At 44.6% G+C, this 25,333-nt stretch overlaps 1 pseudogene; it reads right to left on the bottom strand.

The window, feature by feature from the left end:
• Positions 1 to 11,334: 11,334 nt before the first annotated feature.
• The window catches only part of LOC137348727 (zinc finger protein 585A-like), a 93,703-nt pseudogene continuing 79,704 nt past the window's right edge, over positions 11,335 to 25,333 (bottom strand).

Below are 25,333 nucleotides of genomic sequence, written 5' to 3'. Positions count from 1 at the left end.
CCTTGGATTCTCAGTATGAACAGAGTAGAATGTGTTTGGAGACAGGATGTCCCAGCTCTGTGCCCTGGGATTCTCAGTATGAATAGAGTAGAATCTGTTTGGAGACAGGATGTCCCAGCTCTCTGCCCTCGGATTCTCAGTATGAGCAGGGTGGGATGTGTTTTGAGACAGGATGTTCCAGCTCTCTGCCCTCGGATTCTCAGTATGAACAGGGTGGGATGTGTTTTGAGACAGGATGACCCAGCTCTATGCCCTCGGGTTCTCAGTATGAACATGGTGGGATGTGTTTTGAGACAGGATGTTCCTGTTCTCCACCCTGGGATTCTCAGTATGAACAGGGTGGGATGTGTTTTGAGACAGGATGTTCCAGCTCTCCACCCAGGGATTCTCAGTATGAACAGGGTGGGATGTGTTTTGTGACAGGATCTTCCATCTCTCCACCCTGGGATTCTCAGTATGAACAGGGTGGGATGTGTTTTGAGACAGGATGTTCCAGCTCTCCACCCTGGGATTCTCAGTATGAACAGGGTGGGATGTGTTTTGTGACAGGATCTTCCATCTCTCCACCCTGGGATTCTCAGTATGAACAGGGTGGGATGTGTTTTGTGACAGGATCTTCCAGCTCTCCACCCTGGGATTCTCAGTATGAACATGGTGGGATGTGTTTTGTGACAGGATCTTCCAGCTCTCCACCCTGGGATTCTCAGTATGAACAGGGTGGGATGTGTTTTGAGACAGGATGTCCCAGTTCTCTGCCCTGGGATTCTCAGTATGAACAGGGAGGGATGTGTTTTGTGGCAGGATGTTCCAGCTCTCCACCCTGGGATTCTCAGTATGAATAGGGTGGGATGTGTTTTGTGACAGGATGTTCCAGCTCTCCACCCTGGGATTCTCAGTATGAACAGGGTGGGATGTGTTTTGAGACAGGATGTCCCAGCTCTCCACCCTGGGATTCTCAGTATGAGCAGAGTAGAATGTCTTTGGAGACAGGATGTCCCAGCTCTCTGCCCTGGGATTCTCAGTATGAACAGGGTGGGATGCGTTTTGAGACAGGATGTCCCAGCTCTCCGCCCTGGGATTCTCAGTATGAACAGAGTAGAATGTGTTTGGAGACAGGATGTCCCAGCTCTCCACCCTGGGATTCTCAGTATGAACAGGGTGGGATGTGTTTTGAGACAGGATGTCCCAGCTCTCTGCCCTGTTATTCTCAGTATGAACAGGGTGGGATGTGTTTTGAGACAGGATGTTCCAGCTCTCCACCCTGGGATTCTCAGTATGAATAGGGTGGGATGTGTTTTGTGACAGGATGTTCCAGCTCTCCACCCTGGGATTCTCAGTATGAACAGGGTGGGATGTGTTTTGAGACAGGATGTCCCAGCTTTCCACCCTGGGATTCTCAGTATGAGCAGAGTAGAATGTCTTTGGAGACAGGATGTCCCAGCTCTCTGCCCTGGGATTCTCAGTATGAACAGGGTGGGATGCGTTTTGAGACAGGATGTCCCAGCTCTCCGCCCTGGGATTCTCAGTATGAACAGAGTAGAATGTGTTTGGAGACAGGATGTCCCAGCTCTCCACCCTGGGATTCTCAGTATGAACAGGGTGGGATGTGTTTTGAGACAGGATGTCCCAGCTCTCTGCCCTGTTATTCTCAGTATCAACAGAGTAGAATATGTTTGGAGACAGGATGTCCCAGCTCTCTGCCCTGGGATTCTCAGTATGAACAGGGTGGGATGCGTTTTGAGACAGGATGTCCCAGCTCTCCGCCCTGGGATTCTCAGTATGAACAGAGTAGAATGTGTTTGGAGACAGGATGTCCCAGCTCTCCACCCTGGGATTCTCAGTATGAACAGCGTGGGATATGTTTTGAGACAGGATGTCCCAACTCTCTGCCCTTGGATTCTCAGTATGAACAGAGTAGAATGTGTTTGGAGACAGGATGTCCCAGCTCTGTGCCCTGGGATTCTCAGTATGAATAGAGTAGAATCTGTTTGGAGACAGGATGTCCCAGCTCTCTGCCCTCGGATTCTCAGTATGAGCAGGGTGGGATGTGTTTTGAGACAGGATGTTCCAGCTCTCTGCCCTCGGATTCTCAGTATGAACAGGGTGGGATGTGTTTTGAGACAGGATGACCCAGCTCTATGCCCTCGGGTTCTCAGTATGAACATGGTGGGGTGTGTTTTGAGACAGGATGTTCCTGTTCTCCACCCTGGGATTCTCAGTATGAACAGGGTGGGATGTGTTTTGAGACAGGATGTTCCAGCTCTCCACCCAGGGATTCTCAGTATGAACAGGGTGGGATGTGTTTTGTGACAGGATCTTCCATCTCTCCACCCTGGGATTCTCAGTATGAACAGGGTGGGATGTGTTTTGAGACAGGATGTTCCAGCTCTCCACCCTGGGATTCTCAGTATGAACAGGGTGGGATGTGTTTTGTGACAGGATCTTCCATCTCTCCACCCTGGGATTCTCAGTATGAACAGGGTGGGATGTGTTTTGTGACAGGATCTTCCAGCTCTCCACCCTGGGATTCTCAGTATGAACATGGTGGGATGTGTTTTGTGACAGGATCTTCCAGCTCTCCACCCTGGGATTCTCAGTATGAACAGGGTGGGATGTGTTTTGAGACAGGATGTCCCAGTTCTCTGCCCTGGGATTCTCAGTATGAACAGGGAGGGATGTGTTTTGTGGCAGGATGTTCCAGCTCTCCACCCTGGGATTCTCAGTATGAATAGGGTGGGATGTGTTTTGTGACAGGATGTTCCAGCTCTCCACCCTGGGATTCTCAGTATGAACAGGGTGGGATGTGTTTTGAGACAGGATGTCCCAGCTCTCCACCCTGGGATTCTCAGTATGAGCAGAGTAGAATGTCTTTGGAGACAGGATGTCCCAGCTCTCTGCCCTGGGATTCTCAGTATGAACAGGGTGGGATGCGTTTTGAGACAGGATGTCCCAGCTCTCCGCCCTGGGATTCTCAGTATGAACAGAGTAGAATGTGTTTGGAGACAGGATGTCCCAGCTCTCCACCCTGGGATTCTCAGTATGAACAGGGTGGGATGTGTTTTGAGACAGGATGTCCCAGCTCTCTGCCCTGTTATTCTCAGTATGAACAGGGTGGGATGTGTTTTGAGACAGGATGTTCCAGCTCTCCACCCTGGGATTCTCAGTATGAATAGGGTGGGATGTGTTTTGTGACAGGATGTTCCAGCTCTCCACCCTGGGATTCTCAGTATGAACAGGGTGGGATGTGTTTTGAGACAGGATGTCCCAGCTCTCCACCCTGGGATTCTCAGTATGAGCAGAGTAGAATGTCTTTGGAGACAGGATGTCCCAGCTCTCTGCCCTGGGATTCTCAGTATGAACAGGGTGGGATGCGTTTTGAGACAGGATGTCCCAGCTCTCCGCCCTGGGATTCTCAGTATGAACAGAGTAGAATGTGTTTGGAGACAGGATGTCCCAGCTCTCCACCCTGGGATTCTCAGTATGAACAGGGTGGGATGTGTTTTGAGACAGGATGTCCCAGCTCTCTGCCCTGTTATTCTCAGTATGAACAGGGTGGGATGTGTTTTGAGACAGGATGTTCCAGCTCTCCACCCTGGGATTCTCAGTATGAATAGGGTGGGATGTGTTTTGTGACAGGATGTTCCAGCTCTCCACCCTGGGATTCTCAGTATGAACAGGGTGGGATGTGTTTTGAGACAGGATGTCCCAGCTCTCCACCCTGGGATTTTCTGTCTGAACAGGGTGGAATATGTTTAAGAGACAGGATGTCCCAGCTCTCCACCTTTAAATGAACAAGGAGAGGACCTGCTGGTCTGGATGGGGCTGCTTTATGACATCCCTGCATTACCTTGTAACCATCCTCCTTGAGTCCTGCTCATTATGGGGTGGTTTAGCTCAGTGCTGTTGCAGGAAGCGAAACAAGGGCAGCAGCAGTGTGGCGGCCAGGATTAATGAGATGTGCTGAAAAATCATTTTCTATTTATAGAGTGAGTGATGTCATTGTCCCGGACTCTCCTTGTTGCCCAGTGTCTGTGTCTGGGGAATATGCTAAAGGATTTGTGTTGCCTTCTGTCGGTGAATCCTATGCTCATCCAAGTGATGGATGTTAGTGCGGAGGAATGGGAGATTCTATCAGTTGTGTCGGCTCTCGTGAGCATCCGAGACTCCCAAAGCAGGAACATGATTGTTTTGATATAGATGATACACAGCCTTCGGAGTATTTGATGGGGACTGTGTCGAGGGAGCGTTACTCTTTATCTAACCCGTGCTGCACCTGCCCTTGTCGTGTTTGATGGGACAGTGCATCCCTCCACTTGTAAGCCCTGTAGAAAGACTTTACAAAAACCACCACTTGAGTTTCTTTACTAATTTATGATTATATCTTGGCACTCTGATTCCAATCCCAATTGGAATACTTAACTATTTTCCATTCACCAATATGGCCTTTCAATGGCGGAGCTGTTACCCAGCATTCCCCGTGGGATAGAATGTGCCCTATCTTAATTTAGGTAAATCTGTGCTGCACTACTTCCAAGGCCAATATATCCCCCGCATCTTCCCCTCCCTTTCCCTGTCAGCATTCCAAAGGGATCATTCCCTCCGCGACACCCCCATCCAGTCCTCCATTAACCCCACCACTTCGTCCCCTTCCCACGGCACCTTCCCTTGCAATCAGAGGAGGTGCAATACCTGCCCATTTACCTCCTCTCTCCTCACTATCCCAGGCCCCAAACACTCCTTTCAGGCGAAGCAGTGATTTGCTTGTACTTCTTTCAATGTAATATACTGTATTTGCTGCTCACAATGTGGTCTCCTCGACATTGGGGAGACCAAACGCAGACTGGGTGACCGCTTTGTGGAACACCTCCACTCAGTCTGAAAGCATGACGCCGAGCTTCCTGTCGCTTGCCATTTCAACACACTCCTCTTCTCTCATGCCCACATCTCTGTCCTGGGCTTGCTGCAGTATTCCAGTGAACATCAATACAAGCTCGAGAAACAGCATCTCATTTACTGATTAGTCATGATACAGCCTGCCGGACTGAACACTGAGTTCAATAATTTCAAAGCATGACGAGCCCCCCATTTTACTTTTATTTTTTCGTTATTTTTTCTTTTTTTGTGTGTGTTTATTCTATTTTATCTTAGTTTGTTCAGTTTGCCTACCCACTGTTTTTTTAATGTTGTACTTGTGGCTGTTCAATTTTCAGTCCATTAACACCCTATCTGTACTAATGCTTTGTCTTTCAACACACCATTAACATATTGTTTGCCTTTGCTCCATGACCTCCTGGTAGGTTATTCTCTGTGACCTTGTCCTATCTACACCTTCTGCAAGAAAAAAGAAATATAAAAATAAAAAAGAAGGGCATTGAAAAATGCTCGGAAATTATTGAACTCAATGTTCAGTCCAGTAGGCTGGATCATGCCTAATTGGTAAATGAGATGCTGTTCCTCGAGCTTGTGTTTATGTTCACTGGAACACTGCAGCAAGCCCAGGACAGAGATGTGGGCATGAGAGAAGAGGGGTGTGTTGAAATGGCAAGCGACAGGAAGCTTGGGGTCAAGCTTTCGGACTGAGTGGAGGTGTTCCGCAAAGTGGTCACCCAATCTGCGTTTGGTCTCCCCAATGTAGAGGAGACCACATTGTGAGCAGCGAATACAGTATACTAAATTGAAAGAAGTACAAGTAAATCGCTGCTTCACCTCAAAAGAGTGTTTGGGGCGTTGGATAGTGAGGAGAGAGAAGGTAAAAGGGCAGGTATTACACTTCCTGCGATTGCATGGGAAGGTGCCATGGGAAGGGGATGAGGTGTTGAGTGTAATGGAGGAGTGGACCAGGGTGTGGCAGAAGGAACACTGAATGCTGACAGGGAAGGGGAGGGGAAGATGCATTTGGTGATGGCATCCCACTGGACATGGCAGAAATGGCAGAGGATGATCCTTTGGATGTGGAGGCTAGTGGGATGGAAAATGAGGACAAGGGGTACCCTGTCACGGTTCTGGGAGGGAGGGGAAGGGGTGAAGGCAGAGGTGCGGGAAATGGGCCGGACACGGTTGAGGGCCCCGTCAACCACAATGGAGGGGGAATCCTCGGTTGAGAAAAACGAAGAAATATCAGAAGCGCTGTTGTGGAAGGTTGCATCATCAGAGCAGTTGTGTCAGAGATAGAGAAACTGGGAGAATGGAATGGAGTCCTTACAGGAGGCAGGATGTGAGGAAGTGTAGTCAAGATAGCTATGGGAGTGGGTGGGCTTATAGTGGATATTAGTAGACAGCCTATCCCCGGAGATGGAGACAGAAAAGTCAAGGAAGGGAAGGGAATCACAAACATTGGTAACTCCCTATCCCTCTCCTGTTCACTGCCCCTGTACCCACTCAGCCCAGGATTGGTGTTTTCTACATTCAATGTTACAGTGGGAAAAAGCTGCTGATTCCTTCAGGAGACCTTTTAAAATCACCGTCCCAGGATTTATTTTTGCAAATCAGATCTTCTGGAAAGTGAAATAAAAGCAGAAAGTGCTGGAAACACTCATGTATAAATACATATAAATTGTGTGGCACTGCATCAAATGCCTTTTGGTATTCCACGTGCACATCAACAGCATTGCCCTCATCAAACCTTTCTGTTATGTCTTCACAAAAGTCCAGTAAGTTAGTTGAACATGAATTTCCCTGAACTAATCCATGCTGGCTTTCCTTACTTAACTCACATACTGAGATAGGTGACACATTGAGTATTCTAGAAGGGAGCAAAAAATTGCAAAGGGACATTGATAGATTTTGTGAGCGGACAAAACAGTGGCAGGAATTCAATGTGGGGAAGTGTGAGGTTATTAACATTAGAATCATAGAGTCATTTATGGACAGGAGGCCATTCAACCCATCGAGTCCGTGACAGTTCTCCATGGAGCAATCCAGTCAGACCTACTCCCCTGCTTGACCCCTGTAGCCCTGCAAGTTTATTGCCTTCAAGTGGCCATCCAATTTCCTCTTGAAAGCATTGATTGTCTCTGCTTTCATCACCCTCCTAGGCTGTGAGTTCCAGGTCATTATTATCCACTGCGTAAAAAAGTGCTTCCTTATAATCCACCTGCATTTCTTGCCCAAACCTTTCAATCTGTGTTCCCTAGTCCCTGTACCATTAGTTAATGGGAACAGTTTTTCATTGTCTAACTCATCTATGCCTGTCATAATCTTGTTCTCTTCTATTAAATTTCCCCCCAATCTCCTTTGTTCTAAGAACAACCTCAGCTATTCCAACCTAACTTTGTGACTAAAATCTCCCATCCCTGCTACCATTCTGGTAAATTAGAGCGAAGGAAGGTGAATCAGAATATTTTCTAAATGATTAAAATTTAGGATCCATGAAGGGACAGAGAGTTTAGGCTTTCATGTACAGGAATTACTAAATACTGCTGGACTGGTAGAAAAAGGAATTAAAATGTCTAATGGAATGTCAGCCTTTATCTGAAGGGTGAAAGTAATGCTGTAGTAAAATGCAACACTGGTTACACATCATCTGAAGTGAGGTGTTCAGTTCTGGGCACCACATCTGAGGAAGGATGCATTGGCTGTGCAGGGGGTGCAGTGCACGTTCACCAGAATGATATCAGGGCTAAAAGGGTTATATTGTGAAGACAGGTTGTATAGACTAGGCTTGTATTCCGTTGAGTATGCAGATTAAGCAGTGATGTAATTCAGGTATTAAAAGATATTAAAGGATTTAAGAGGGTCGATAAAGAGAAATGATTTCCTCTGTTGGTGGAATGCAGAACAAGGTGACACAACATTAAAATTAGAGCTGGACCGTTCAGAGGTGCTGTCAGGAAGCACTTATTCACACAAAGGGTAGTGAAATCTGAAACACTCTCCCCCGAAAAGCTACCGAGGATGGAGCTAAATGGAAAATGTCAAAACTTGAGATTGATGTATTTTTATTGGTAAAGTTACGGGGATATGGAACCAAAACAGGCAAGGGTATTTGTGATATGGATCAGTCATGATCTAATTGAATGGCGGAACAAGCTTGAAGGGCTGAATGGCCTCCTCCCACTCATGTGTTCCTCTATTTTACAGGATCGCTGAGACTGATTCCCTGAGGCTCCTCTCACAATCCCGGGATCTTCTATTCCTGACAGTTATGGAGCAAGAGTATTCAGGGTGGTCTAGACAGGACAACAACCTCCCCTCCTTAGACACATTATCCCGACTGTGGGGTGATGGTGTGTCTGGGAGAGCGATGGGTGGACACCGTGTGTGTTGCTATTTTAATGATAATCTAAACCACAAGAAACAAACCACCCCCAGGAGTGAAATCAGTCTCTTTATCTCCTGTTATGGGGGTTGCTGGAGCTGGTCAAGGCCTGACCCAGCACTGACAGGACAGGACAAACCCACTGGGAGATGACATTGGCTGAATTAAGACTCAAATGCATCACTTTCATGAAATAATTAGTTTTATTTTGAAAAATAGTTCATTAATAATCTTGTAATAAAGGGGCCTCAAGGGAAAGTGTAACCATTATCTGGTAGAATTTTACATTGAGCTTGGAGTGATTTCATTAAGTCCAAAACTAGGGTCTTAAATCTAAACAAAGCAAACTTCATAGGTATGAGGAGCGAGTTGGCTAAAGTAAATTGGGAAACTACATTAAAAGATATGACGGTAGACAAGCAATGGCTTGCATTTAAAGAATTAATACATAATTTGTAACAAGTATACACTCTAACACACAAAACCCCCCAGAAAAAGTGGACCAACCGTGGCTAACAAGAGGAGTTAAAGATAGTATTAGATTGAAGGAAGAGGCTTATAATGTTACCAAAAAGAGTGGTAAGCCTGAGGATTGGGAGGATTTTAGAATTCAGCAATGGAGGACCAAGAAATTGATAAGGAAAGAGAATGAAGAATATGAGTGCACATTAACAGAAGACATAAAAACAGATTGTAAATGTTTCTATAGGTATGTAAATAGGAAGAGATTAGAGAAAGGAAAGGTGGGCCTAGTAGAGGCAGAGACAGGTGAAATTACAGCAATGAATAGGGAAATAGCAGAGACATTAAACAAATACTTTGTATTTGTCTTCATGGTAGAAGACGCAAAAACATTCCAGTGATAATGGGGAACCAAGAGACTGGTGAGAATCATGAACTGAAAGAAATCAGTTTCAGTAAAGAAATAATACTGGAAAAGTTAATGAGACAAAGTGGTGACAATTCCCCTGGACCCAATGACCTTCATCGCTGGGTTTTAAAAGAGGCAGCTTCAGAAATAGTGGATGCATTGGTTTTGGTCTTCCAAAATTCCATAGATTCTAGAACAGTTCCCAAGGATTGGAAGGTAGCAAACATAACCCTCACTGTTCAAGAAAGGAGGAAGAGGGAAATCGGGGAACTATAGACCAGTTAGTCTAACATCAGGAACAGGCAAAATGCTAGAAACTATTATTAGGGATATTGTAACAGGGCACTTAGAAAATCATAATATGATTAAGCAGAGTCAACATGGACTTGTGAAAGAGAAATCATTTTTAACAAATCTGTTATTGTTTCTTGAGGATGTAACTAGTAAGGTGGATAAGAGGGAACCAGTAGTGTATTTGGATTTTTAAGAAGCAAGAAACATTCAATAAGGTGCCACATCAGAGGTTATTACACAAAATTAGGACTCATGGGATTGAGGTAATATATTAGCATGGATTGAGGATTGATTAATGGACAGAAAACAGAGAGTAGGAATAAATGGGCCATTTTCAGGTTTGGCAGGCTGTAACTAGTGGGGTACCACAAGAATCAGTACTCGGGCATCAGCTATTTACAATCTATATCAATGACTTAGATGAGGGGACTTAGTGTAACATATCCAGGTTTGCTGATGCTACAAAATTAGGTGGGAAAGTAAACAGTGAGGAGGACACAAAGAAGCTGCAGAGGGATATAGACAGGCTGTGTTAGTGGGCAAGAACATGGCAGATGGAATACAATGTGGTGAAATGCAAAGTCATCCATTTTGATAGAAAAAAAAACTTTTTTTAATGAATGGTGAGTGACTGAGAAATGTTTGCATTCAGAGAGACCTGGTGTCCTTGTACATGAATCACAAACTTAACATCTAGGTACAGCAAGAAATTAGGAAGGCAAATGGTATGTTAGCTTTTGTTACAAAGGGATTGGGAATAATAGTAATGAAGTCTTACTAGAATTATACAGGACGTTGGTGAGGCCCCACCTGGAGAACTGTGTGCAGTTTTGGTCTCCTTACCTCAGGAGAAACAAATTTTCCATTGAAGGAATTCAATGAAGGTTTACCAGTCTGTGTCCTGGGATGAGGCGTCTGTTCTATTTATTCACAGAATGTGGTTGTTGCTGGAAAGGAAAGCATTTATTGCCCATCCATAATTGCCCTTCAGAAGATGGTGGTGAGTTACCTCCTTGACTATAACTGAGTAACTTGCTCAGCTGTTTCATAGGGCAGTTCAGAGTCAACAACATCTCTGTGGATCTGGAGTCACATATAGGCCAGATCGGGTAAGGACAGCAGATTTCCTTCCCAAAAAAGGAAATTCGTGAACCAGGTGGGATTTTAGGATGATCCGGTAGTTTCACAGTCACCATTACTGAGACTAGCTTTTTAATCCCAGAGTTATTTAATTGAGTTTAAATCCCTGAACTGCTGTGGTGGGATTTGAATTTGTGTCTCTGCATCATTAGTCCAGGCCTCTGGATTATTAGTTCAGTAACATAACCACTCTGCTACAGCACCCCCACTATGATCCATCTCCTCCGATGAGGAGAGATTGAGTAGACTCAGCTTATATTCCCTGGAGTTTAGAAGAATGAGACGTGATCTGACTGAAACATAATAAATTCTTAAGGGACTTGGCAGGGTAGATGCTGAGAAAACATTTCCACTGGCTGGGGAATCTAGAACACTGGGTCACAGTCTCAGGACTGAAATTAGGAGAAATTTCTTCACTGAAAGGGTGGTAAGTCTTTGGAATTGTCCACCCCAGGGAGCTGTGGATGCTCAGTCATTGAGTATATTTAAGACAGAGATTGATAGATTTTTGGGTACTGAGGGAATTAAGGGATATGGGGATAGTGCGGGAAGGTGGAGTTGAGGTAGAAGATCAGCCATGATCTTGGTGAATGGCAGAACAGGCTCGAAGGGCCAAATGGCCTCCTCCAGCTCCTATTTCTTATGTTCATTAAACCTCAGTCTGGTTTCTCTCAAGCTGCTGAGTGAGTGAATTAAATCTTTCTTGACAAATCACCAAGATACCAGACTATAAGTCATGCCCAAAACATCATTTATTGTTTACAAATCACAACTTAGTTAAATCTGGGCACACAGACACTTTATAGACATGTATAAACACATAGAAATGTAATCAGAGTTATCCAGCAGTTCAGCACTAATAGGGAGAGTATTTCACAAAAACAAGTAAAGGTTAAACAGACTATTCAGTCATTGACTGTAAATCAGCACGAATGGATGCTGAGTATTAAGTACAGCAGGGACCAGAGTCTGAGGTTATAAAATGGAGAGCTTGCTTTAAGAATAATTCCTTCAATATCTGATATGTTAACAGCTGTGAACAGCCTGTCTATCAAACAGCTCAAGTCTGTTGGTGCTTACAAACATTCAGAGCTCAAACAGCCTCATTCTCGAACTAAAGAACAGACTTTCTCCTGTCGATATAGAGCTGTAGGATTGGCCTGTGATCTGTTTATTGTTCATCTTTTGTTCAGTACATTTACTTAGTGGATTTAAATTGAAAATGAGGTTTGCAGACATGATAGTCTATTCACACATGAATGAGAGATGCTGTGGGGCACACGCTCAATCCAAGAGGGGCAACTGACATCAGAAATAAACCACCACTGTCAGAATGAACATGGTTCAGTCCTGGATGTGATTAACAGCAGAATCCAACCCCAGTAATCAGTATTGAGGATACAAGTAACGTCCCAGTATTAACTGTAAGTCAGGAAATGTATGGGAGGGAGGAACTCAAGAAAATTACAATCACCAGGGAAGTAGTACTGAACAAATTGTTGGAGTTGTGGGCTGACAGGTCCCTGGGTGCTGAAGGATTTCATCCTAGAGTGTTAAAAGAAGTGGCTGATGAGATAGTTGATGCATTGGTTTTAATTTTCCAAAATTCCCTAGATTCTGGGAAGGTTCCCTTAGATTAGAAAATAGCAAATGTAACTCCTTTATTCAAAAAAGGAGGGAGACAGAAAGCAGAAATCTACAGGCCAGTTAGCTTAACATCTGTCTTAGGGAAAATGTTAGAAGCTATTATTAAAGATGTTATAGCAGGGCATTTAGAAAAATTCAAGGTAATCAGGCAGAGTCAACTTGATTTTGTGAAAGGGAAATCATGTTTAACCAATTTATTGGAGTTCTTTGAGGGAGTTATATGTGTTATGCATAAAGAGGAACTGGTGGATGTATTGTACTTAAATTTCCTAAAGGCATTTGATAAGGTGCCACATCAAAGGTTATTGCAGAAAATAAAAGCTCATGGTGTAGTGGGTAACATATTGGCATGGATAGAAGATTGGTTAGCTAATAGGAAACAGTAGGCATAAATGGGTCATTTTCTGGTTGGCAAGGTGTAATGAGTGGTGTGCCATAGGGATCTGTGCTGGGGCCTCAACTTTCTGCAATTTATATAAATGACTTAGATGAAGGGATCAAAGGTATGGTTGCTAAATTTGCTGATGACAAAAAGATAGGTAGGAAAGTAATTTGTGAAGAGGACATAAGGGGGCTAACAAAGGGATATAGATAGGTTAAGTGAGTGGGCAAAGACAGGAAGATATAGACGGGATGGTCAAATGGGCAGAAAAGTGGCAGATGGAATTTAACACTGAAAAGTGTGAGGTGATACACTTTGGAAGGAGTAATGTGACACGGAAGTATTCAATGAATGACCTGACACTGGGAAGTTGCGAGGAACAAAGGGACCTTGGTGTGTTTGTCCATAGATCACTGAAGGCAGAAGGGCAGGTTAATAGGGTGGTGAAAAAGGCATATGGGACACTTGCCTTTATCAATCGAGGCATAGATTACAAAAGCAGGGTGGTCATGTTGGAGTTGTACAGAACTTTGGTAAGGCCACAGCTGGAGTACTGTGTGCAATTCTGGTCGCCACATTATAGGAAGGATGTGATTGCATTGGAGGGGGTGCAGAGGCGATTCACCAGGATGTTGCCTGGGATGGAACATTTAAGCTGTGAAGAGAGGTTGGATAGGCTTGGGTTGTTTTCACTGGAGCAGAGGAGACTGAGGGGTGACCTGATAGAGGTGTACAAGATTGAGGGGCATGGACAGGGTGGATAGGGAGCAGCTGTTCCCCTTAGTTGAAGGGTCAGTTACGAGGGGACACAAGTTTAAGGTGACGGGCGGGAGGTTTAAGGGGGATTTGAGGAAGAACTTTTTTACTCTGAGTGGTGACGGTCTGGAATTCCCTGCCTGGGAGGGTGGTAGATGCAGGTTGCCACACATCCTTTAAAAAGTACCTGGATGAGCACTTGGCACATCATAACATTCAAGGCTATCGGCCAAGTGCTGGCAAATTGGATTAGGTAGACAGGTCAGGTGTTTTAATGCATCGGTGCAGACTCGATGGGCCGAAGGGTCTCTTCGGCACTGTATTATTCTGTGATTCTGTATAATGTGGGAAAGTGTGAAATTGTCCACTTTGGCAGGAAGAACAAAAAAGCATATTATCTAAATGGTGAGAGAATGCAGAGCTCTGAGATGCAGAGGGATCTGGGTGTCCTAGTGCATGAATCGCAAAAGGTGAGTATGCAGGTACAGGACTTAATTAGGAAAGCTCATGGAATGTGATCGTTTATCGTGAGGGGAATTGAACACAAAAGTAGTGAGGTTATGCTTCAGCTAGACAGGGCATCGGTGAGACCACATTTGGAGTACTGTGTACAGTACTGGTCTCCTTAGTTAAGGAAGGATGTAAATACATTGGAGGCAGTAGAGGTTAACTAAACTAATACCTGGGATGGGCGGGCTGTCTTATGAGGAAAAATTGAACAGCCTAGGCTTATATCCGCAGGAATTTAGAAGAGTAAGAGGTGACTTGATTGAAACATATAAGATCCTGAGGGGTCTTGACAGGGTGGATGTGGAAAGGATGCTTCCCCCTGTGGGAGAATCTAGAACTAGGGATCACTGCTTAACAATAAGGGGTTGCCCATTTAATACAGAGATGAGGAGAAATTTTTTCTCAGTCGTGAGTCTTTGGAATTCTCTTCCTCAAAAGGCAGTGGAAGCAGAGTCTTTGAATATTTTTAAAGCAGAGGTAGATAGATTCTTGATAAGCAAGGGGTGAAAGGTGATGGGGGGTAGGTGGAAATGTGGAGTAATCAGTTCAGCCATGAACTTATTGAATGGCGGGGCAGACTCGAAGGGCCAAGTGGCCCACTACTGCTCCTAATTCATATGTTCGTAATCACCTGTGAACTCGCCAGTGTGTCAGAAGGTTAGATTACTGAGTGAATCCCTTCCCACACAAGGAGCAGGTGAATGGCCTCTCCCCAGTGTGAACTCACTGCTGTACAGCGGGTTGGCCTGATTGTCTAAACCCAGTCCCACAGAGAGAGCACCTGAATGATGTCTCATCAGTGTGAACACGTTGATGGGACATCAGTTCCTCAGAAATTTTAGAACAATTCCCACAGTCCATGCATTTAAAAAGGTTTCTAGTCATTATGAACTCGCCAGTGTCCCCGCAGGTGTGATGACTGAGTGAATCCTTTCCCACACACAGTGCAGGTGAACGGCCTCTCCCCAGTGTGAATGCGCTGGTGTTCAGTGAGATCAGATGATCGTCTGAACCCAGTCCCGCACTGAGAACACCTGAATGGTCTCTCGTCAGTGTGAACACGTTGATGGGATATCAGTTCAGCAGAACATTTATAGCAATTGCCACAGTCAGGACATTTAAAAGGTCTCTCGTCAGTGTGAACTCGCTGATGTGTCAGCAGGTGGGACGACTGAGTGAATCCCTTCCCACACTCTGAGCAGGTGAAAGGTTTCTCCCCAGTGTGAACTCGCTGATGTCTCAGCAAGGAGGATGACTGAATGAATCCCTTCCCACAATCAGAGCAGGTGAACGGCCTCTCGCCAGTGTGGACTCGCTGGTGGACAGCGAGGTTGCCCGATTGCTTGAACCCAGTCCCGCAGTGAGAGCACCTGAACGGTCTCTCGTCAGTGTGAACATGTTGATGGGAGATCAGTTCCCTGGAACTTCTGTAGCAATTCCCGCAGTCCGGACATTTAAAAGGTCTCTTGTCGGAGTGAATACGCTGGTGTACAGTGAGGTCATATGATCGTTTGAACCCAGCCCCACAGTGAGAACACCTGAACGGTCTCTCGTCAGTGTGAACACGTTGATGGGACATCAGTTGCCTGGACGTTTTATAGCAATTCCCACAGTCTGGACATTTAAAAGGTTTCTCCCCAGTTTGACTGCACTTGTGTTTTGACAGGCCAGATGATCGGCTGAAGCCTCGTCCACACACAGAACACGTGTAAAGTTTCTCCCCACTGTGATCGCTGCTTTTTGCTTCCATGTTCAAAGTCCAATGATATTCAGGTCCTGATGAATCCAGTAACTGTCAGATCTTGACGTGATGTTTTGTTTGATTTTCCTGTCTGCAAATCCTCTAATACCCTGTAAAATTAATTTAAAACAGAAAAAAAGGGAGTGAGAGAGAACACACAAATGACACAAAGACAGGTTGTGAAATTGAGTTGAATGAATCTGGTAATTTGTCAGACCAGAACAGAGAGTGGGCGGAGCTTCAGGGTCCCAGTGACCTGGAGAGAAAATCATTGACTCATTGATTTTATTCTCATTCTGCACACAGGTGCTGGAGAACTGAACCCAGTCTTATGAAAGTGATTTTTTTTTGTTAAAATATTTTTTGAAGAATTCATTGTCAAGCTGAAGAAATGTTAGACCAGTTTTTTTTCCCCCAAAAGGCTAATCAAGAGGGCACTGAAAGAACTAGTTTGGCAACAATGTTTACTGCTTGTTACATGGCTTGTTAAAACTAGAACAAAAACCTTGGTAACAGAGGAAAATTTGGGCAGAGAGGTCAGTCATGCACCCAGATAGGACAAGCCCAGGGGCAGAAGCGCACCTGAGAGAGCAGAAAACTTGCAAGCTTTTGGTTGTCGTGTCAGTGTGTTTTACCTTTTGGAGCGGACGGCTGATAAAGTTAGCCTGCTGCTGAAGAAGTGAAGGAAGGAGACAAGACCACAACCCAGCTCGCTTTCCAGCACCTCTAAAAGACCCTGAGAAGTCCACTGTGTCAATTCATCGTGTCTCCTGTCTTTGAAGAAAAGTCTGCTAAATTCACTTCCAACGCCACCTAAAAAGAAATGTTCCAAAAGATCTGTGACCCGTCTACGTGTACTCGGAAGTTATACCGTATGTCAGTTTTGGAACAACATCTGCTGTTTTCTTCAACAATGAGAAGGTTATCAGCCTAAAGTTTTCTATGCCTGTAACAGAGCTCTGAATCAAAATCCCTTTTATTTTTCCGGTTAACCGGTGTATGTATGTGTGTGCGTGTGTGTGTGTTGAGTAAGATGGGCTAAGGTAAAAAGAGGACTTTAAAATTTCTATCTGTGTGTTTATGCTTTACTTCATTAATAGTTAAGGCTTGTTTTATAATAAACTGATAATTTGGTTGTTCATTAAAGAAACCTGATTAGTGTGTTATATTCTGGGAAAAATAGAGTATATGATTGACCACATCGGTAAGTGAGAAAATGTAAAATATATGTTGTGACCTGTGGAGAAGTGGGACTAGAATAAACAATGCACTCCTCCCGCCTCGGTCACAACATATATAATTGGGGCTCTCTTGCTGGGATAAACCCAACACCGACAACGTACAATTGTAAGTGGGGTAATAATAAAAGGAAAAATTAAGAGCCAGGTTTCCTTGCAATAGAATAAAGTTACTCTATCAGAGTGTCTTAAACACTCTGCAACCTTTCTGGGGAAGGAGGATGTATCCCTGAGTGATTTGAGACGCTTAACCAAGGTTAAACTAAAGGATTTCGCAGAACAGTTAGAGTTAAAACCAGAGACTAAGAAAACAGACATAATTGCAGTAATAGCCCAACATTTCAATTGGAAGGAGGCGGCAAACCAGATGGTAGCTGAGTTGAATTAACTAAAATTCAGTTGCAATTGGAAATGAAAATTTTGATCTACAATTTGAAATGGAGCAAGCAGAGCAGCTGGAAAGAGGAGAAGGAAAGGAATTCGAATTTAAAAAGCTGGAACTAAGATAAAGGGATGGTCTTGACTCCAAGGAAAATACTGGTGAGGAAAGATCTGACCAGCCCAGGACCCAGTGGAGAGCTGTTTAAATTTGTGCAAGCTCTTCCGAAGTTTGAGGAAAGGGACGTAGAAGCATTTTTCTTTATTTTTTTTTTTTAAATACTGCCAAACAGATGAAGTGGCCAAAGGAAAGTTAGACACTGCTTATGCAAAGCACATTGATGGGCAGAGCTCATGAAATTTATGCCATGCTTTCTGAGAAGGCTTCTGCAGATAAGATGGCAAAAAAGGCTATTCTCGCTGAGTATGAGTCAGTCCCTGAAGCTTACTGACAGAAATTTTGGAACCTCCAGTGTTTTGTCTGGGCAGACTGAGAGAGAATTTGAGAGGGTAAAGCAAATTAATTTTGATTGTTGGATATGGGTAGTAAAAATGGAGGCTATGTATGAGAACCTGAGGGAATGAATTCGCCTGGAAGAATTTAAGAATTCACTCCCTCCGTTAGTTAGAAGCCATGTAGAGAACCAGAGGTTTCAAAGGCCACTCAGGCAGCGGAAATTGCTGATGATTAGGAGCTTGTGTATAGACTCAAATCCTTTGCCCGTCACTCCCACAAACCTGAGAAGGATAGAAGGTGGGAGAGTGAAAGGTGGCAAGGAGCCGGGGACAAGAAGGGACAGCTGGGAACGGCACTGGGATCTCATGCTCAGGCCAGAAAGAAAGATGATGAGGGTGGAACTGAGGTCTGCAAGCCTAAGTGTTACCATTGTCACCAGGTGGGACACCTTAGTGCAGAATGCTGGAAGTTGTGGGGTAAACTCATGGGACTTACTGGGATACTAAACGCCGATGCAGTGAAAGTATCAAGAATACAGCACATCAGGCTATAGCTCTGACTGCAGCTGTAAGGCCAAGTACAGAAACCAGTGAGAGTGCAGGGGCTCTGGATAAGATACCTGAGAGTTATCGGGAATTCTTGTCAAAAGGAAAAGTAACTACTTATTCCTCAAGTGAGGAAGGTAAACCTTAAATGAAAACAAGAAATGCTGGAATCACTCAGCAGGTCTGGCAGCATCTGTGGAAAGAGAAGCAGAGTTAACGTTTCGGGTCAGTGACCCTTCATCGGATGAAGGGTCCGATGAAGGGTCACTGACCCGAAACGTTAACTCTGCTTCTCTTCCCACAGATGCTGCCAGACCTGCTGAGTGATTCCAGCTATTCTTGTTTTTATATCAGATTTCCAGCATCCGCAGTATTTTGCTTTTAAGGTAAACCTGAAGTTGTATGTAGGGACGCAGGAGCTACCCAAACTCTTTTGCTGCAGGAAGGCATCACATTTCCACCAGAGAGTGCACTGAATGCCAAGGTTTTAGTGAACGGTATTGGCAGGGCGTATATACCCATACCTTCGTAATGTGTGTATCTAGAGTGTGACTTAATGTCTGGAACGGTAACTGTAGGAGTTGTCCATAGTTTGCCAGTAGACGGAGTTAACTTATTTCTGGGGAATGATTTGGTCAGAGCAAAAGTAGTAGCTTCTCCAGTAGTCACGGAAAAAACAAGTGAAGTTAAAGAGGCAGAACAGTTACAGGAAAAGGTTCCAGGAACTTTTCCTTCATGTGTAGTAACCCGAGCAATGGCTAAACAAGTTCCATTGTCAGAGGTAAAATTGATAACCGAAGATCTGAAACTTTCTTTGGGGATTTGGATAATCCAAAGGAAATATTTAATAAGTCTTCTCTGATCACAGCTCAGCAAGCTGATCCAGTGTTAAATAAAGTGGCTCTAACAGCTGAGGCAAAAGGAGTTCCAGAAGACTATGATATTAAATGGAATTCTGATGAGGAAGTGGAGACCTCCTCACAGACCTGTGGACAAAGAATGGACGGTTGTTCATCAGATAGTGGTATCGCCAAAATATCGCCAGGAACTATTAAGCTTAGCACAAGAAATTCCTATAGTGGGACATATGGGAATCCGGATGACCAAAGCAGAATAAGCCAATACTTTTACTAGCCAGGTCTTTCCAAGGACGTTGTGCCCGTTTTTAAAACATGCCATACGTGCCAGAATGTGGGAAAAGCACAACCTGCATAAAACCAGCACCTCTAATTCCTATACCAGTTTTTGGGGAACCATTTAGTAGGGTGTTGGTAGACTGTGTAGGATCTTTACTGAAAACAAAAGTGGATCAATGTATACTCACCATCATGAATATGGCTACTTGGTTCCCAGAGGCCATTTCCTTAAGAACAATTTCTGCTCGGGTAGTGGGAGAGAAGTTAACCCAGTTCTTCATGAGATATGGATTATTGATTGAGATTCAGTCGGATCAAGCTTCTAATTTTATGTCTAAAACTTTTCAGGAAGTTATGGATAATTTGGTTATAACAGTTAATGTCTTCAGCATACCACCCACAGACACAAGGAGCTTTAGAAAGGTATCAGACCCTCAAAATGATGATCAGGGCATACGGTCATGAATATCCCCATGATCGGGATAAAGGGCTAGAATTTCTTGTTTGCGCCACTAGGGATTCACCCAATGAATCTACGAGTTTTAGTCCTTTTGAATTAGTTTACAGACATGAGATAAGAGGTCCTCAAAACTAATGAAAGAAAAGTTTTTGGAACTGAGGGATGAATCTTCTGTGCTAGATTTAAAACTTCCCAAATAACTATGAAGAAATGGACAGACAAGCATGCCAAGACCTGAACATTTCAACCAGGGGATGAGGTGTTAGTATTACTGCCTTTACAGGGTGAGCTGCTGAAAGCACGGTTCAGTGGTCTGTATAAAAGTGGTCAAGTAAATTATTTGATTGACACCCCAGATTGCCCGACACACCAGTGAGTTCACACTGGGAAGAGGCCATTCACCTGCTCAGTGCCTGGGAAGGGATTCACTCAGTCATCCTACCTGCTAACACATCAGCAAGTTCACAAGTGACTGCAGGAGTTGTATTCTGTTGTTCTTGCTGCTGTTTATCACATCCGGGACTGAACCATGTTCATTCTCACAGTGCCTTTATATCTTCTGATGTTCATCAATCTTTATAGCTGGAGTGGAGTTTAATATTCTGGCAATTGGTTTGCTTCACATTATAACCTTTAATTTTCAAATAAAGTATCTACCTTTGGGCTATTCAAGGTTTTGTGGAATGAAACCAGACAGTAATTAACTTGTACTTCTTGCAATTTACTATATTATATTCACTGCTCACAATGTGGTCTGTTCAATATTGGGAAGACCAAACAGATTGAGTGATAACTTTGAGGAACACCTCCGTTCAGTCTGCAAGTGTGATCCTGAAATGTTTCCGGTCACTTCCCATTTTAATTCTCCATCCCACTCCCACTCTGACCTCGGCCTCCTGCGCTGTTCCAATGAAGCTCAATGGGAGTTCGAGGAACAGCAGCTCATCTTTCAATTAGATACTCTACAACCTTCCGGACTCAACATTGAGTTCAGCAGTTTCTGTAACAACAGAGAGTTGTCGGGATCTGGAACGCTCCACCTGAAAAGGTGGTGGAACCTGATTCGATCCGTCATTTTTAAAGGGAGTTGACAGGTATTTGAGAATGAGGAACTTACAGGCTTACAAACAACAAGTGGGCGTGTGGGACGAAGCACAACTGTTCTTTCAAAGAGCCAGCACAAGCACAAAGGGTTGAATGGCCTCCTTCTGTGCTGTAAGTTTCTATGATTCTAGGAGTTTGCCATTTAGCCCCTCGAGCCTGTTCCACCAGGCAATGAGATCATGGCTGATCTGTGACCTAACTCTATAAACCCGCCTTTGTCCCATATCCACTAATACCTTTGGTTAACAAAGATCTATCAATGTCAGATTTAAAATTAATATTGTAGAAGAATGTTCCAAATTTCTATCATCCTTTGTGTGTAGAAGGGTTTCCTAACTTCACTCCTGAAAGGTCTGGCTCTAAGATTTACACTATTGCCCCTAGTCCTATCAGTTCCAATTAATATCCTAAACATTTTTATCAAAGTACCTCTTAATCTTCTAAATACCAGGGAATACAACCCTCATAGTGAGGTGATGCATTCCAGCAGAAGGGATAAGGAGAGGCTAGACATACTTAATGACACAGTTACACAGGAATAGAGGGACCTGAGGGGGTTCATGTGCATTTATCCATGAAAGTGGCAGGACCTAATGAGTAAGGAGTTAGCAAAGCGTATGGGATCTTGGGCTTCATAAACAGAGGTATTAAGTGAAAAAGCAGGGAGGTTATGCTGAAGCTTTAGAAATCTCTGGTTCGGCCACAACTAGATTATTGCATCCAGTTCTGATCATCACACTTTAGGAAGGATGTGTGGATCCTTGAGGAGGAGCAGAGGAGATTTACCAGAATGGCTCCTGGTATGACGGAATTTAGCTACAAGATTAGATTGGAGAAGCTGTGTTGTGCTCCTTGGAGGAAAGCAGATAGTGGGGGAGATCTGATAGAGTTGTAGATGATGATGAATGATGTTAAAAGGAAATTGGATAGGCACTTGAAGGAAATGGGGACAGAGCGGGAGAATGTGACTGACTGGATTGCTGTACAGAGATGGCATGTACTCAAGGGGCCAAATGGCCTCCTTCTGTCCCAGAATGACTTTAAATGCTGATCTGTGGAATCGCTCCTTGTAATTTAACTCTTGGAGTCCAGGTATCGTTCAGGTGAATCTACACTGCACTCCATCAAAGGCCAGGATATCCTTCCTAAGGTGTGGTGCCCAGAACTGAAACCTGTCCTCCAGACATACTCTAACCAGGGCTTTGTGTATCTCAGTGCTTTCCCAATCACACTGATACCTGAAATCTTTTCCCACAGACAGAACAGACAAACCTTTTTCCTTCCACATTCAAAGGCCGATGATATTCAGGTCCTGATGAATCGAGTAACTCTCGTCAGATCTTGATGTGATGTTTGGTTCAAGCTTCCCGTCTGCAAAACCTCCCCTTCTAAGCCCCTGTAAAAAGGAGTTTACCAAAAGTCATCACTGTCCATAAACAGGTCCAGGCAGCAGGCATTCTAGGGGCTTGGCCAACCAGACTGTCGGTCTCTCTTCTGTGGCTACGTCTGTGCCCAGGTGTCCCTGAAGAGGGAGCACACGACATCTGCCTGTAAGCTTGGGCCCTTCCGCAATTGGTGGGCACTAGAGGGACTGGAGTGTATAATCATCCCCAGCAATTACTTTTTATTCTGATTTAGTTCAGTTTCCTTTGTAACGTACTACTAGTGTAACTCACTTAAAGTTACTTTAAGCAACAGAAATAACCTATGAAAGTCAAGGGCCGACTTCCACATTCAACACCCACCCCAATACCAACTGGCTGTTAATTGGTCCGTCTGTGTTTCTCAACTCAGTTCTGTGAGCAACACCTGGAATAAAACAAAAGCAAAATACTGCGGTTCCTGGAAATCTGAAATAAATGGAGAAAATGCTGGAAACACTCAGTGGGTCAGGCAACATCTGTGGAGAGAGAAACAGAGTTAATGTTTCAGGCGCAAAGAGCTGCCAGAGCCTGCAGCCTGGAACTCGGAGTGGGAGAAGGAGGAAGAACGAGGAGAGGCAATATAGTCCAACACTCACAGCAACCTCCAATCCGCCTACATTACCGGGATAGGGAGACAGAGTTTTGAAACACTCAGCAACACGACTCCAGTAAAACATCCCAGGAGGAAAAGGGAGAGCAGTGTGTGTACCTGCCCTGATATCCCCCTCCCCAGGCCTGTCAGTCAAACTAAAATAAAAGCAAAATGCTGCAGATGCTGGAAATCTGAAATAAGAGCAAGAAATACTGGAAATACTCAGCAGGTCTGGCAGCATCTGTGGACAGAGAAGCAGAGTTAACGTTTCAGGTCAGTGACCCTTCTTCAGAGCTGACAAATATTAGAAATGTAAAAGATTTTAAGCAAGTAAAGCAGGGATGGAGCAAGAGATAACAAAAGAGGTGTTGATAGGACAAGGTCACAGAGAATAACTGACCAGAAGGTCATGGAACAAAGGCAAACAGTATGTCAATGGCGTGCTGAAAGAAAAAGCGTTAGTACAGAGAGGGTGTGAATTGACTGTAAAGCACAAAGCACTCCAAGCACAAACATTAAAAACATTTTTTAAAAATAGAAATAGTGGGTAGGCACAGTAGAAACAAACTAAACACACTAAAAAACCTAAAATAAAATAACCAAATAAAGAAGAAAAAAAATAATAACTAAACATAAAAGGGGGCTGGGCCTGTCGTGCTCTGAGATTATTGAAACTATCTCAACTACACTTCTTCACACCCTGCCTCCCGTAAGACTCCATTCCATTCTCCCAGTTTCTCCATCTCAGACGCATCTGCTCTGATGATTCTACCCATTTCCCGCACCTCTACCCTCACCCCTTTCCCTCCCTCCCAGAACCATGGCAGGGTTCCCCTTGTCCTCACTTCCCACCCCACCAGCCTCCGGCTCCTGGAAATCTGAAATAAAAGGAAAGAATGCTGGAAACACTCAGTGATGCCACACATCTTCCCCTCCCTTCCCCGTTAGCATTCCGAAGGGATCGTTCCCTCCGCGACACCCTCGTCCACTCCTCCATTACCCCCACCACCTCGCCCCCTTCCCACAGCACCTTCCCCTGCAATCGCAGGAGGTGTAATACCTGCCCATTTACCTCCTCTCTCCTCACTAACCAAGGCCCCAAACACTCCTTTCAGGTGAAGCAGCCATATACTTGTACTTCTTTCAATGTAGTATACTGTATTCGCGGCCCACAATATGGTCTCCTCTACATTGGGGAGACCAAACGCAGATTGGGTGACCGCTTTGGGGAACACCTCCGCTCAGTTTAAAAGCATGACCCCGAGCTTCTGGTTGCTTGCCATTTCAACATTACCCCACCCCTGACCACATCCCTGTCCTGGGATTGCTGCAGTGTTCCAGCAAACATCAACACAAGCTCAAGGATCTCACTTACCGATTAGGCATGCTACAGCCTGCCGGACTGAACATTGAATTCAATAATTGCAGAACATGACAGGCCCCCCATTTTTATGTTTAGTTAATTTTTCTTTTTTACTTGGTTATTTTATTTTAGGTTTTTTTTAGTGTGTTTAGTTTGTTTCTACTGTGCCTACCCACCGTTTTTTTTAAGTTTTAATGTTTGTGCTTGGAGTGCTTTGTGCTTTACAGTCAATTCACACCCTCGCCGTACTTATGCTTCATCTTTCAACACACCATTAACATACTGTTTGCCTTTGTTCCATGACCTTCTGGTCAGTTATTCGCTGTGACCTTGTCCTGTCAACACCTCTTTTGTTATCTCTTGCCCGACCCCCGCTTTACTTGCTTAAAACTGTTTACATTTCTAATATTTGCCAGTTCTGAAGAAGGCTCACTGACCTGAAACGTTAACTCTGCTTCTCTGTCCACAGATGCTGCCAGACCTGTCAGTCAAACCCCCCCCCCCCACACTCCCCACTCCTCCCAGTCCACAGCTCAGCCTTGCAGCTTCCTGCACCTTGAGCCAGCCCTGCCCAGGTGTGGCCCAGTCCAAGGGGAGTCTTTGTGGAACCAGGGAGAGGGGACCTCCTGCCCTGTGCTGTGTCCCAAATGGTCCCTCAGGCCCCTTTATAACTGAGCTAAGTTTCCTTTAAAGTTTTGCCCTTTGATGTTACAGTTTATTAAACCTTAATTCTTCCAAAAGAGCTGGAAATCTGGCGGCCATTAACCTACCAATGCGGGTCACAAATGTCGCTCCACACCCATCACTCTCACTGTTCCGCATTGCACCTGCGCCCTCGTCTCCGGAAGTTCCCGCCCGCGAGAAATGTCCTGTTAATTGACAGCAGCTGTGGACCAATAGTAAGAGGGAGCGGGACTGGGCAGCAGAGTCCCCGCCCATCCTTGGCTCAGCCTCGCCCACATTCACTCTGATTGGTTGGAGGACCCATCGCCCGCCCGGTCCTCCTGCCGTGACCCCGCTCTTCCTATTGGTCCGGAG

This window comes from Heterodontus francisci, chromosome 34 (assembly GCF_036365525.1).
Source record: "Heterodontus francisci isolate sHetFra1 chromosome 34, sHetFra1.hap1, whole genome shotgun sequence".
In the NCBI taxonomy this organism is placed as follows: Eukaryota; Metazoa; Chordata; class Chondrichthyes; order Heterodontiformes; family Heterodontidae; genus Heterodontus; species Heterodontus francisci.
Note: the sequence above shows the minus strand (reverse complement) of the source record. Positions and strands in the feature narration are given on the sequence as shown.